Raw genomic sequence first — 13,833 nt, 5'->3', positions numbered from 1 at the left:
CATAACTATTATTACTAAACCAGACTTTAATTAGGCAATTGAGATGATATTTTAGTATTATAAAAGCCTTTTTAATATCTATATCAGGGGTCCCCAACCTTTTTTTTTGCGCCTCGTTTTTGCGCACTGGGCTCGGCGGCTGCCCTCTTTTGGGCCCAGGCCCGGCATTTTGGGACCCCTGATCTATATTGAACACAATGGACTTTAAAATTATTCTTAATGTTTAAAAAAGCAACACTGAGTGATATCAATCTCTTTGGTACTACGGGATATGGGATCCGTTATCCGTTATCTGGAAACCCGTTATCCAGAAAGCTCCGAATTACGGAATGCCCATCTCCCATAGACTCCCTTTTATCCAAATAATCCACATTTTTTCTCTGTAATAATAAAACAGAAACTTGTACTTGATCCCAGCTAAGATATAATTAATCCTTATTGGAAGCAAAACCAGCCTATGGGTTTATTTAATGTTTACTTGATTTTCTAGTAGACTTCTGGTGTGAAGATCCAAATTACAGAAAGATCCATTATCTGGAAACCCTCAGGTCCCGAGAATTCTGGATAACAGGTCCCACACCTGTATGATGCTGTCTGATGCGGCAATATGCCCAAGTATTAGGAATACACCAGAACTGTGATTTCTGGATTTAGCTGAATACCAAACCTTCAGCAAAAGATTCAGCATGGCTTCAAATGGCTTCATTGGTGCTTTAACTTCTGGTATGCTTTAGTATAGAATGGTCTTTTCTTCGCAACTTTTCAATTGGTCTTCCTTTTTTTATTTCTTATAGTTTTTTCATTATTTACTTTTCTATTCTGCTTTTTTTCCAGCTTTAAAATGGGGATCACTGACCTCTTCAAGTTAAAAACTATTGGTCTGTCAGGCCACAAGTTTCTTTTTTCTTTCTTAATTCTTATAAGGTATTTTTCTCTTCAGGTCCACTCCTACTAATATACTAATATTATTTGCTTGTTCAAACCACATTGATAGGGTAAGTTGGACCTTAGCAACCAGATAGCTGCTGAAATTCAAAACTGAACTGAGCTGCTGAACAAAAAGCTAAAAAATGGAAAACTACAACAAACAAAAAAAAATAATATGGATTTTCAATAGTAAAACAGGTTTTTCGAATAGAGGTGGAACTTGAGTTCTTGGAATGTCAGAACAAAAGCTACACCGGAAATTTCCAGGACTTTCCAAAAAGACAGAATGTATTGCTTGGCTCGCCTTATAAACGAATGGCTTATTAACTCAGACTTGTTGGCCAACTCCTTAAGATTTATTACATTATGTTTCTAGGTAAACACACACCCAGATTTATATGCTAATAAAACAGTAACTTTCCCACCTCAGGTAAATGCTTGGATGCAAATGGGAACTGTGATTAAAGGGGTTGCTCACCTTTGAGTTGCATTTTAATATGATGTAGAGAGTGATATTCTGTGACAATTGGTTTTAATGTTTTATTATTTGTGGTTGTTGAGTTATATAACTTTTTATTCTGCAGCTCTGCAGTTTGCAATGTCAGCAGTTGGGTAACTAGGGTTCAAATTACCCTAACAACCATGCACTGATTTGAATAAGAGACTGGAATATGAATAGGAGAGGCCTGAATAGAAAGATAAATAATAAAAAGTAGCAGTAACAATAACTTTGTAGCCTTACAGAGCATTTGTTTTTAGATGGGGTCAGTGACCCCCATTTTAAAGCTGAAAAGCAAAAGGCAAATAATTAAAAAACTATAACAATAAATAACAATAAATAATGAAGACCAATTGAAAAGTTGCTTAGAATTGGCCATTCTATAGTATACTAAGGTGGTTATTTATTAAGCTCTGAATTTTTCTAGTCGGGGAAAATAAAAATTTTTAGAGGAAAAAAACTAGATTTTTTAAGGATTTATTTAAGTCCATGAATAAAGTACTCCAACTCAGACCTGCCGAGAACATGTAAAAATCAATGGCAGATGTCCCGTTAACAATGGAAGAGTTGTGATGGGTTTCCGAAAAAATCTTTTTGGGTGATTTTACGAAACAATCGTAGCTTTTGGTTGCAAAATCCAAAAAAAAAAATCAAAGGATTCTGATTTTTTAAACATTCTATTGTGACTTTTTCCGAAAAGAAACATTTGTGAAAATGTATTGACAAATAGGGGGAAAAGTCAGTGCTGATTTGGAGAACTTTTCGGATTTTGATAAATAACCCCCTAAAAGGTGAGTCATCCCTTTTACAGCCACCCAGCATTATGCTGATTTCGTATGCTATTGACTCTCAATACATTTTAGGGGAAATAAGTAACCATTTTTCATAATTATCCATAATTTTCCCATTCATGACCCTCATCTGTTATTAGTAAGAGCTAAACATTACTTAAGCACCACTTGCCCTTCTTCTTGCTAAATCCTCTTCGTCATGAGCAAAATGCACCAACTTCCTTTACTATTTTTAACAATGATTTGAGCACCAATGTCCTAGGTGATAACCTGCCTTCGGCCATCCACTCTTGGCTGGTAAACTCACTCCCAGATTAATCAACATGTCATAACAACAGCTACTTTTCCATCTCAGATAAATACAGGGCTATGGCTGGGAACTGTAAATAGCATTATGCTCATTTGACAGGCAGTAAGATTATTTAGCATTGAAATCAGCTTTAGTCATTGGGCCGCATCTTTTTTATTATTATTTTTTATGCAGCACTTAGAGAATATCCATTATTCACATCAGTCCCTGCCCCATTGGAGTCTACAATCACATTCACACACAGTATGTCAATTTTATCAGGAGACCATTAACCTGCCTGTATGTTTTTGCAGTGTGGGAGAGAACAGTGTTGGACTGGCCCACCGGGATACCAGGAAAACTCCCGGTGGGCCCTGGTGTTAGTGGGCCCCCTATTTCATGGTCATTCCCTATTTCTTTATGGGGAAAAATCCTTAATAATGGGAGAATATTGTAAGTATATATAAAAGACTAGGAAAATAAAGAGGTTGAGTGGTTAGAGGAGGAATAATAGTTTGGAAAAGTCCACTGTCTAAGGTTTTCTGGTGGGCTCATGGTTTTAGGTTTTCTGGTGGGCCCAAGGTCTAAGGCTTTCTGGTGGGCCCCTGGCATCCCAGTCCGACACTGGGAGAGAACCAGAATACCCAGAGGAACAGACACAGATAGAATATACAACATTGCATTTTAATTCATAATCACAACACTCATTTGCCACCATATTGGCTCCTAACACATTTTATAGGAAAGGTTTACTTTTTAGTATTGCTTTCAAGTATTACAGTATTTCTCTTAGAAGTCTTAGAAGTATGAAACACTATATAAGACTCTATGACCTCTTGGTGCTACATCTCTACTGCTATGTACATAATGCCAATATTACGCCATCTTTCTTTTCTATATTTAAAAATCATATGAGCATCCAGGTAGTAGGTGAGTAAACTGTGATGACACTGACTTCAGTCATCGACTATGTCAATGTCACCATTGATGTCATCAATATATCAGTCCTACGTCCTACTGATGTTTGCATTGCACATGTCACAATAATGTCTGTATACATCTGGCGATGTTTGAAGCTTGAATTGCTCCATCAGAGTGATTATGATGCATGCTATTTACCAATGAAGGAGGAGTATGTTGTACATTTCTGAGTAAGTAACTAGGAAGTATGGATTCCGTTCCAGTGTCAGCTCATTCCAAATTTGGACAAGTGATTTAATTCTCAAGTGGCTCTGGTACCAAACGATGTTGTTTGTAAACTTTAATGGGCAACAAATGATTTTAATGGAAAAATACAGCGTATAGCACTGTGTAGAAACCATATTCCATATTGTGAAATTGCAAACTGGAGAGCTTTTGAATAAAAAGCTAAATAACTCAAAAACCACAAATAATAAAAAGTGGAAACCAGTTGTCTCAGAATCCTCTCTAAATCGCACTACAAGTTAATGCAAATGGCTATATTATGGAAATACTGTATGTTTTTAATTAGCCATGGCTGGTTTATGGGGGTGCTCAATGGCTAATGCAAGCAGGGACGAACCCTTGCGTGTTTATTTGCCGTTGTGCAACGTTTCTGTCATTCTGCTTTTAAAATAGTTCATGGGTAGCCATTATTTAGCCCAGGGTGTTATTCCCCCTCAGACTAGCTCTGATACCAAATTCTTCATAGCACAATACATAGATAGAGAATGCTACAAATGAAAGCAGCTTATGAACAAACCTTTGTGTATGAAAACTCTGCTTTAGGCATGGGCGGACACTCTGGCTGGAGCAGTCTGCAGTAATGCACAGATAATGAATTCACTGTAATTATTTTAACCAAATATTAACACTTCAGCAGCTTGAGATACTGTATGAATATGCTTTGTGAAAATATTCAACTTTCTGTTCTCTTGGGAGGAGATGATAGGTCAGGTAACTGCATGTTTGTCATCCAGACTTCCAGAATTTCATGTGTATTGTGATATATCAGTTAGTGATCCCCAACCAGTAGCTCGTGAGCAACATGTTGCTCTCCAACCCCTTGGATGTTGCTCCCAGTGGCCTCAAAGCAGGGGCTTATTTTTGAATTCCAGGCTTGGAGGAAAGTTTTGGTTGTATAAAAACCAGTTGTACTGTCAAACAGAGCCTCAATGTAGGGTGACAATCCACATAGGGGCTACCAAATGGCCAATCACAGCCCTTATTTGGCAACCCAGGAATATTTTTCATGCTTGTGTTGCTCCCCAACTGCTTTTACTTATGAATGTTGCTCATGGGTTCAAAAGGTTGGGGATCCCTGAGTTAGAGTATAAGTGAATTTTCACTGCTCTTAACCAGCAATACAAATCAACCAAAAATGGGAATCTGTCATTGATAATTCACCAATGTGAATGTATCACCTTTGAATATGTGGGAATCCCAGCTGTAAGGTATGATATCCTACATTATGAGAAATTTGCAGGAAGCAATTCTCCTAGCGCTTGTAATAATGATTCATGAGGTTGTAGTTTTGTACAGCAAGATGCAGCAGGAAATGATTAGTGTAAAGGGGAATTGCTTCCGCCGACTGACTGGTACATTCTACATGATATATTCGTTTATCATTGATGAAATCATGAGTAATACAGCTCACAAATGCCCAGCAATTTTGTGCTAAACATTATTGGACTAATCTGTATTGCTGAGAATGAGTAGGTATATCTATTATGACAAAAGGGATGTGAAAAATTGGCATCCCTGTGAAGCCTGTGAAGTATATACCCAGTTTTAGAGCCATCCTAGAAAAAAAGGGGAGGTTAGAAAGTTCCTGCAGGAAGGGTTTTACCCTGGGAGAGCTTGGAAGAATCTTAGTGATAATGTAGAATCTGCAAAGGAAGGTTCAGGCTATAGACTTCTGTTGTATGGAACTGGTTAAACAATTATAACAGCTTCCACTAGGGTGGGTATTAGCAACTGGGCACAGCGTTGCTGAATACAATTCAGACCTACTGTAGTGATCGGTCAAGAATGGTGAAAATAGCAAATACTGTGTCGTTGAGCTTTATTTTTATGATACATGAAACAATGTACTGTACCTCCTTTTGTAAAATATATAAGTATAGGTATAAGTATATAATACACAAAAGCCATGAATATCTTGTAAATTATATCCTTATAAACGGTGAGTTCTGATGTCATCAGTTATAAACAGTGAGTTCTGATGTCATTTCTGTTACATGACTCACTAAAACGTGTGTATTATAATAAATAAAGTACCCCCAGTTGCAAAATATGAGGATATTAGAAGTTACCTCGGAGTTCCATGACCTGTATAAAAACACTCGGCCTTCGGCCTCGTGTTTTTATATGGTCATGAAACTTCTCGGTAACTTATAATATCCTTATATTTTACAAGAGGGGGTACTTTATTCACTATATTATCAGTCACTGAGTAGTTCCTTATAAATATAAAAGCATAAGGACCAAGTGCTGGGGTAAGTCCCCATAGGCTAACATTGTACCTCGGTAGGTTTAAACTGCAGAAGTATGTAGTCAAAGTATTTTTTAAAGAGACAGTACTTCGACTATCGAATGGTCGAATAGTCGAACGATTTTTAGTGTGAATCGTTCGAATCTAAGTCGAAGGACGTAGTAGTCTATTCGATGGTCGAACTACCCAAAAAAATACTTCGAAATTCAACGTTTTTTTCATTCGAATCCTTCACTCGAGCTTAGCCCCCAAGAGTCATGTGGCACAAATTCCATCACCACACTGATTATAACTCATTACATCATTAAAGGGGAAGGAAAGTTATTTCACACTTGGGGTTGCCAAATGTTAGCCCCCCCCCAAGTGAATGTATTTACTTACCTGAAACCCCAGGCTGGTGCTCCTATCAGCAGAAAACTGCCCCAGCCCGGGGTTATTCCAGCGAGCTCCACAGAGTGATTCTCTTCCGGCTTCTTCTTGCTTTTGCGGCTGCGCATGCGCATAAAGAGTGAGAAGCCGAACTTTAACTAAAAACTTGGCTATTTCATTCTACTGCGCATGCGTCTGCCCCTGGAAATTTAAAGAAATAAGAAACCGGAAGACGATCGCTCCATGGTGCTCGCTGGAATAATCTCGGGTCGGTGCAGTTCTCTGCTGATAGGAGCACTGGCCTGGAGTTTCAGGTAAGTAAATACATTCACTTAGGGGTGCCTAACATTTGGCACCCCCCAAGTGTGAAACGACTTTCCTTCGCCTTTAAGCACTGTTTATAAGAATATATTTTACAGGATATTCCTGGCTGTTGTATTATTATGTATTATTATATATTTACTGTATTACATGCTTTGAGTTGGGAACATCGGTTTGTGCAGCAGAACATATAATATCCTGTATTTCTCAGAAAATATTCAACAGTGTCTATGCACAAATTTACAGGGCTAATGCTCAGGCCTCAGATGCTGTTTATAATTAATCAGATGTTTAAATAAAGTATATTGATTTTACCTATGGTCTGGAGAGTAGCGATATGTGAAAAAGGCTCAGGAGTGCGATGCTTCCAACGATAGAACTAATGCTTTTTTAAAGCTTACTTTTAAAACAGTATTCCAATTTTTGTCTCAATAGAGAATGTCATTTTGTTATACCATTAACCAGTTAACTGCTATGGGACCCAGTTGTTAGCAAACTGGGCTAAAACAGACTCTGAACTATAAAATGACCATTAACGTCCACAAATTGCACAAAGGTGTACTTTTAAATGTTTAGTTTGCATGTTTATTCATCTAGGCAACAGACAGCCACTGGAGCCATCCTCTATAAACAAAACATGTGATCGCCTGACCACAAACTGACTTGCCAGCATGAGGAAGTGACAACACTACCTTCCTCAATGAAAGAAAACTCCTTGTGGTTTCCAGGTCTAAGCATTTCACAAAAAATGTTTTTCATATCTATGTGCTAAACCTTAAAGGGATCCTGTCATCAGAAAACATGTTTTTTTCAAAACGCATCAGTTAATAGTGCTACTCCAGCAGAATTCTGCACTGAAATCCATTTCTCAAAAGAGCAAACAGATATTTTTACATTTAATTTTGAAATCTGACATAGGGCTAGACATTTTGTCGATTTCCCAGCTGCCCCTGATCATGTGACTTGTGCCTGCACTTTAGGAAAGAAATACTTTCTGGCAGGCTGCTGTTTTCCTTCTCAATGTAACTGAATGTGTCTCAGTGGGACATGGGTTTTTACTATTGAGTGCTGTTCTTAGATCTACCAGGGAGCTGTTATCTTATGTTAGGGAGCTGTTATCTGGTTACCTTCCCATGGTTCTTTTGTTTGGCTGCTGGGGGGAAAAGGGAGGGGGTGATATCACTCCAACTTGCAGTACAGCAGTAAAGAGTGATTGAAGTTTATCAGAGCACAAGTCACATGACTTGGGGCAGCTGGGAAATTGACAATATGTCTAGCCCCATGTCAGATTTCAAAATTGTATATAAAAAAAATCTGTTTGCTCTTTTGAGAAATGGATTTCAGTGCAGAATTCTGCTGGAGCAGCACTATTAACTGATTCATTTTGAATTTTTTTCTTTTTTCCCATGACAGTATCCCTTTAAAGAATTAGAGCATATAATAGGATATTGTTATTCATTTCCCCAATTATTTTTGTGATTATTAGTGCATTAGCATGCCTGTTCTTGTCTATGAACTTGCATTGACTGAAAAAAGAAAAGATAAGGTGGAAATAAAGTCCAGGTTGACTTACTGTTTCATCACAAAATTAGACTTTTCACAGACTGTGTGCTGTCAAACAGCTGATAAAAATGCACAGTTTTTCTGGTGCCATAATCTGAACATCCACAAACTTCTCATATGTTTCTACTGCATTTTCTAGTTAACAATTGGCTAACCTTTAAATGCACCCCCCAAATGTAGGACCATTTTTAGTGTTTTGATACCTGGATTTTTACAGGATATTCATGTCTCTTGTGTATTATAAGGTTTGTTGGGGATACGGGGGACCCTAGTTTAGCAAGAGTAGCCTGTGCTCCAACTAGGAGGGATAGCATGGGGGAAGCTCTCCCACCAGGCAAGAAGGGTTTATAGTGTAGGGATCACATACTAATAGGGATTTAGGCTATGTGATTTCCCTGAACCAATGTGTGAGGATCCAGGTCACTATTCAGAGATACTGAGGGTGCATACAGTTGCACAACATCATTCCTTTACCCTAGCAAAGGCCCATCGTGTGGAGAGAGGGTTTAAATGTAACCGGTGCTCTGCCTGTTTCCTAGCCAGACAAGGTCTAGCCTAGCCTAGATGGGTTACAGTTTATAATGTATATATAAAGTTCTTCTGTATTATATTGTATATTAATTAGCAGACAAAAAAGCTCCTCATGGGAGAATGATAGCTTTCTATTTCTTACTTCTCTATATTGTAAACAGCTCAGATGCTACACATAACTGTGCTCTGAATTCTGCTTCTGCACCCATCTGTGTTTTCATTGCACGTCACTAGAGAACATACTGGACAATATCCAGAGCAGTAGCTTCATTTGCTCCAGTGAGTAAACAGAGTCTGGCAGAACAGTAAATCATTAAAACTCAGGGACTTAGTAGAATTTGAATAATGTCATTTCTATAAAAGGCAGGGAATCCCTTAGCTAGGATTCTATCAGTACCAATTCCATTTGAGGGAAAAGTGCTGCAGTTATTGTTTATATAGAGCCAACACATTCAATAAGCAATTTACAGAGATTTATATCAGTTCCTGCTCAATTGTGGAGCTTACAATATAAAGTCCCTATCACATTAAAACCATACTCAATACTCAACCATAATCAATCTTATCAAAAGCTATTTAACGTGGCTGTATATTTTTGGATGTGGGAGGAAACCTATCTGGCCACTTAAGAATATAAACTCCTTACTCAGACTGGAACAGAACTCAGAAGTGCTGATCACTGAGCCACCATATTTCTTTTTGGCTTTTCTATTGGCACACTTGTGTGTTGCTATGGGTTACTAGACTGGGGGTGGGTTAGAATCTTTTTATATTAACCCACTAGTGAGTCATTAGTGGGGTACTTAAAATTTTAAAAGTACTTGTTGCATTACGATAAGCCTGGTTAGGAATTTATCTGTTGCTGGCATGTAAAGCTCCACTACATTTAGCACACTTCTGACTATAATTTTGGTACTAAATACATGGATCAGACCATGTATTCACCCAGCCCACACCTCTATTCCTTGTCAGAGGTGTCACTAGCGTTTTCAAAGACCCAGGGCACAGGCCTACATCTACCGCTAAGCTTACTGGACCACTTTCACTATACTAAGAGAATTGCTATATTCTGCACATTGGCTGCTGAAACAATGAAAATGCCACCAGATTCTTAGAAGCTTTGAAAAACAGAAAAATCAATTTTGTGTGGTTTATGTGACCTGGAACAGTGCAGCCCAGGTTTTTAGGCCTAATGTTGCCAATTTTCTAGAAAAATATGCCAGCTTTTCTATGTTTGTATGCATTTTACCTATTAATAATATTGGCACCAAGCATTATTTTTACCGTCAGGCTGGTAAATTATTGGCCAGGTGGCAACCTTAGCCCCTGTCCTGTAACAGCCTGTATTTTATAAGCTCTAGAGCTGCTTTGTCTGAACATGAGGACAGAGGCTGGTACAACAGTAAAGGGCCAAACCAATCCCTCAGACCTGAAAAGCAATAGCTAGTTAGGTCTAGTCATTTAGAGGAACCACTGATGACCCAGGTGGATCCAGGGCTGCCATCAGAGGGGCATAGCCCTGGGCAATGTGTGTAGTTAACCTTGGGCCTTATCCTTGGCCCTTCTGCATTTATTTTCTATTTCTATTTTATGTTGACTTCACTAAAATTTCCCATTTGCTCACACATTTCCATTTCCTTGTAGGGAATCTGCCTTATTCCACAGGGCTCAATACAGAAAGCTCATAACCTCACCGTATTCAGATTTTTTTTGTTCATGGCTTCTGTGCCAAGTTGTTTTTTCCCCACACACAGCTGCTCTGGGTTAGTGAGGTGAATTCTTGAGCTGTTTATAGAAGTGCTGAGATTACAGCATTGCTATGCAGATGCATGCTGGGAGGAACAGCGCTCAACACACATTGCAAAATGCACTTTGTTGCCAGTACATTTCCACACAACTCACTTAATCGCTGGTGATTTCCAGCATTTTCTAAACAGGGAAAATTCTAAAGTTATGTTGTCTTTGGTTGGTTAGTTTCTTTCTATATGCTTAACGTTAACATTCACAAATACTATATTTGTTTTTGCTGTTTAATATACACTTCCAGGCGTAACATGGTTGAGCAGGAAGTATGCAGTGGGAAGGAAACCTCTTGGACACAGGATTTATATGTTTGAAATGCATATTTATGACTTTATAAACAGTTTGTAAACAAACAAAAAACATGTTTCAATAGAAATAAAATTGAACAACACAGGCAAGGCATTATACAGAATTTTAAAGGCTAGGCGTTCTTGAAGATATGTGGAACACTTATGGCATCTTTAGCTCCATGTTTTAAAGGAACCTACAATATATAAAATAACCCATATATAAAATATTTTCATGAAAACTACAGCCTGGTGTGACTGTAGCCTTAGTATCTGCATTATTTCCTGTCAGGTGATCAGGTAAACATACCTCCCAACATTTGAAAAAGGAAAAGAGGGACAAAATCCTATGCTGCAAAAACTTTTGGCCAGATCCATTTTAGGGCCACACCCCCTAATTACCATGTACATTTTACAAAATTTGGCAGGTTATGAAAGTTTGAACCAGGGCTGTATTTAGGTCCGATGCTTCCCAAAGCGTCGTGCGCGCTGATGTCACGCAACATATTCAGAGGAAGTCAAGTCAGCTCGCTGTGCGCGCGACGTCACTTCCACATTCTTCCTCGGACCCCCTACCCCTCCCCCCTCAGCACAGATGGAATTCTGTGGCGGAGGGTGGGGAGTAGTGATATGTGGGCCAACCCGATACCCACGGGCGGGTTTGGGTCGACCTTGCACTGCTCCTCGCGGGTGGCGGGTTGAGCCCTTCTCCTGCTCTCCCCGCCCGCCACCTTCAAATGCCGGCTTCCGACTTCCAGATTCTGGTTTCATAGTCTCGTGTCTGCTCACCCCGCCCCTTTTGTGATGTCATTGTGACATCATCGGTGGGGCGGGTCCGCGCGGGTCTATAAAAGGACCACAGAAGCGTGGGTGCAGGCGCGCGCAGGCTGGAGAAGGGCAGGTTAGGGTCGGGTGCAGGACAGGAAAACCCTGACCCGCACATCACTAGTGGGGAGGGTTTAAAAGAAAAAAAATAGGCACCCTGAGGGCCACCCCCAAAACCATACCGCCCGAGGCACAGGCCCTCAGGACCTAAATATAAATACAGCCCTGGTTTGAACACATTTCTGGGAGTTTTGGTGCAATGTTTTATGTGTTATAACAGTTTTGCTTATTCAAGTGAATTGCCATTTAAATTGTGAGTCTCAGTTCTCCCAAGAGACTTGCTTATCTTAAATTTTTTATTTGCTTATCTTAAATTGTTACAAAAGTATCCAAGTGCACCTGCTTGGCTATTCTGGGCTCTCTGCCAAAAAGCCCCTTATTTTAATTAAGTTTCAGAAACTTTGCATCTTTTTATTGAGTCAGTGCAGGAGATCAAAGAGAAAGTCAGGACATTTCAGTAAGAATCCTAGGATTGTGGGCTGAGCTGCCAAAATCGGGACTGTCCCACAGAAAACAGGAAAGTTGGGAGGTATGATAAAAGGTTAACATTATCTGATATGTGTACGCCAGATTGGTAAGATTGTTTTAAAGGTCACTTTAGATGAAACCTTTAAAAAAAAAAAGGTCACTTTAGATTACAACATAAACTACATTTTGGTTCCTATAACTTGGTCTAAACACCACAACGCCACTGAAAGCTGCTTCCATTCTAGCGAATATGAATATCATACAAAATTACAGTGTGTGATTTTTCAGCAATTGTCTGCGTCTGATGCACCAGCGGAACCAGAAAGAGAAAAATACATGAAGCTTATCTTTACGGCAAGCCTTATCTCCCATATAATAGCTTAATTAATAAATTACTTTGCGACTAAGGCCAACATCACGCGATCAGTTTCATAGGAATACTTTTTTTTCTACTGTCCATTAAAAGCGGTTTTAATTTTGCTGTTTTACATTAGAATAAAGTAATATTATGGAGGCGAGTTTTGTTTATTTCAGTGACCCTGCTTGAGCAGCTGACCTATCTGAAATCCACCACCCCAATCCCATTACTAAGTATTTATTGATCCTGCTGTATTCAGACCCCAGTACCTCATACAAGATTTTAGGTGGGTGACCTAGAAATGTATCAGCACTCCAAGGGCCGGATTTTAAAGAGCGGTGCCCCAAGGCCGCATGGTTCCAGCGCCCGCCATTGGTGCGTGCATGCCCCACCTCCCACACACTGCCCTCCCTCTTGCCCGCTAGCTCGCGCACAAGCACTGGGGAGCTTTGAGTACCCAGTGCTCCTCAGGATGTGGCTGAGTGACATGCCACCCCACAAATCTGGGCCTGAGCACTCCTAGGGGTAGATTTATTACAGTATGTGGTGTAAAAAATTGCCAAACATCATTAAAAATTGCATAAAAATGGCGAAAGTTTTTTTATGCACTTTTTCTTTGAGCAACTTCTGCCGGAACTTACTTACAAAGGTGTGAAGCAGCATAAAATAACAGTGGCAAATCTGGCATTCACATGATATAAAATAAAACACAGCTTGATAAATTCGCCATTTCTTTTACACAGTTTTTAACACCGTTTTTTTTCTGCGAATTTCATTTTACACTTTATAATAAATAGGCCCCTTAGTGTGAGAGCAAAAGATCAGGGCTGAAAGTGTAATTGTCATGCTTATTATGTGATACTTGTGATTGTATTAGACAAATGATTGTATTAGATTACCATATTTTAATTTTACAGCAACACAGAGTGGTCATAAATTGCATAGGTGTTATTTAACTGTCAGGCCAGTGGTCTGCTGGATATATTTGAAATATTATTAAAAATATTAGTGCACATTTAACTGATAAATATGTAATTTAGCTTGCATGTGAGCTAACACCACGGCAGCATGAATTAATAATGCAATTATTAATGGCACAATCACTTTTTAACTAGTCATCAATATAACTAGTGGTCAGATGGGCCTTTGGTACAATATAAATATAGAATGTATGAATATAGAATGAAAATAGAATGCTCTAACCCAGGGATCCCCAACCTTTAGAACCCGTGAGCAACATTCAGAAGTAAAAGGAGTTGGGGAGCAACACAAGCATGAAAAATGTTCC

Source organism: Xenopus laevis, chromosome 3S (genome assembly GCF_017654675.1).
Source record: "Xenopus laevis strain J_2021 chromosome 3S, Xenopus_laevis_v10.1, whole genome shotgun sequence".
Classification (NCBI taxonomy): domain Eukaryota; kingdom Metazoa; phylum Chordata; class Amphibia; order Anura; family Pipidae; genus Xenopus; species Xenopus laevis.
Note: the sequence above shows the minus strand (reverse complement) of the source record.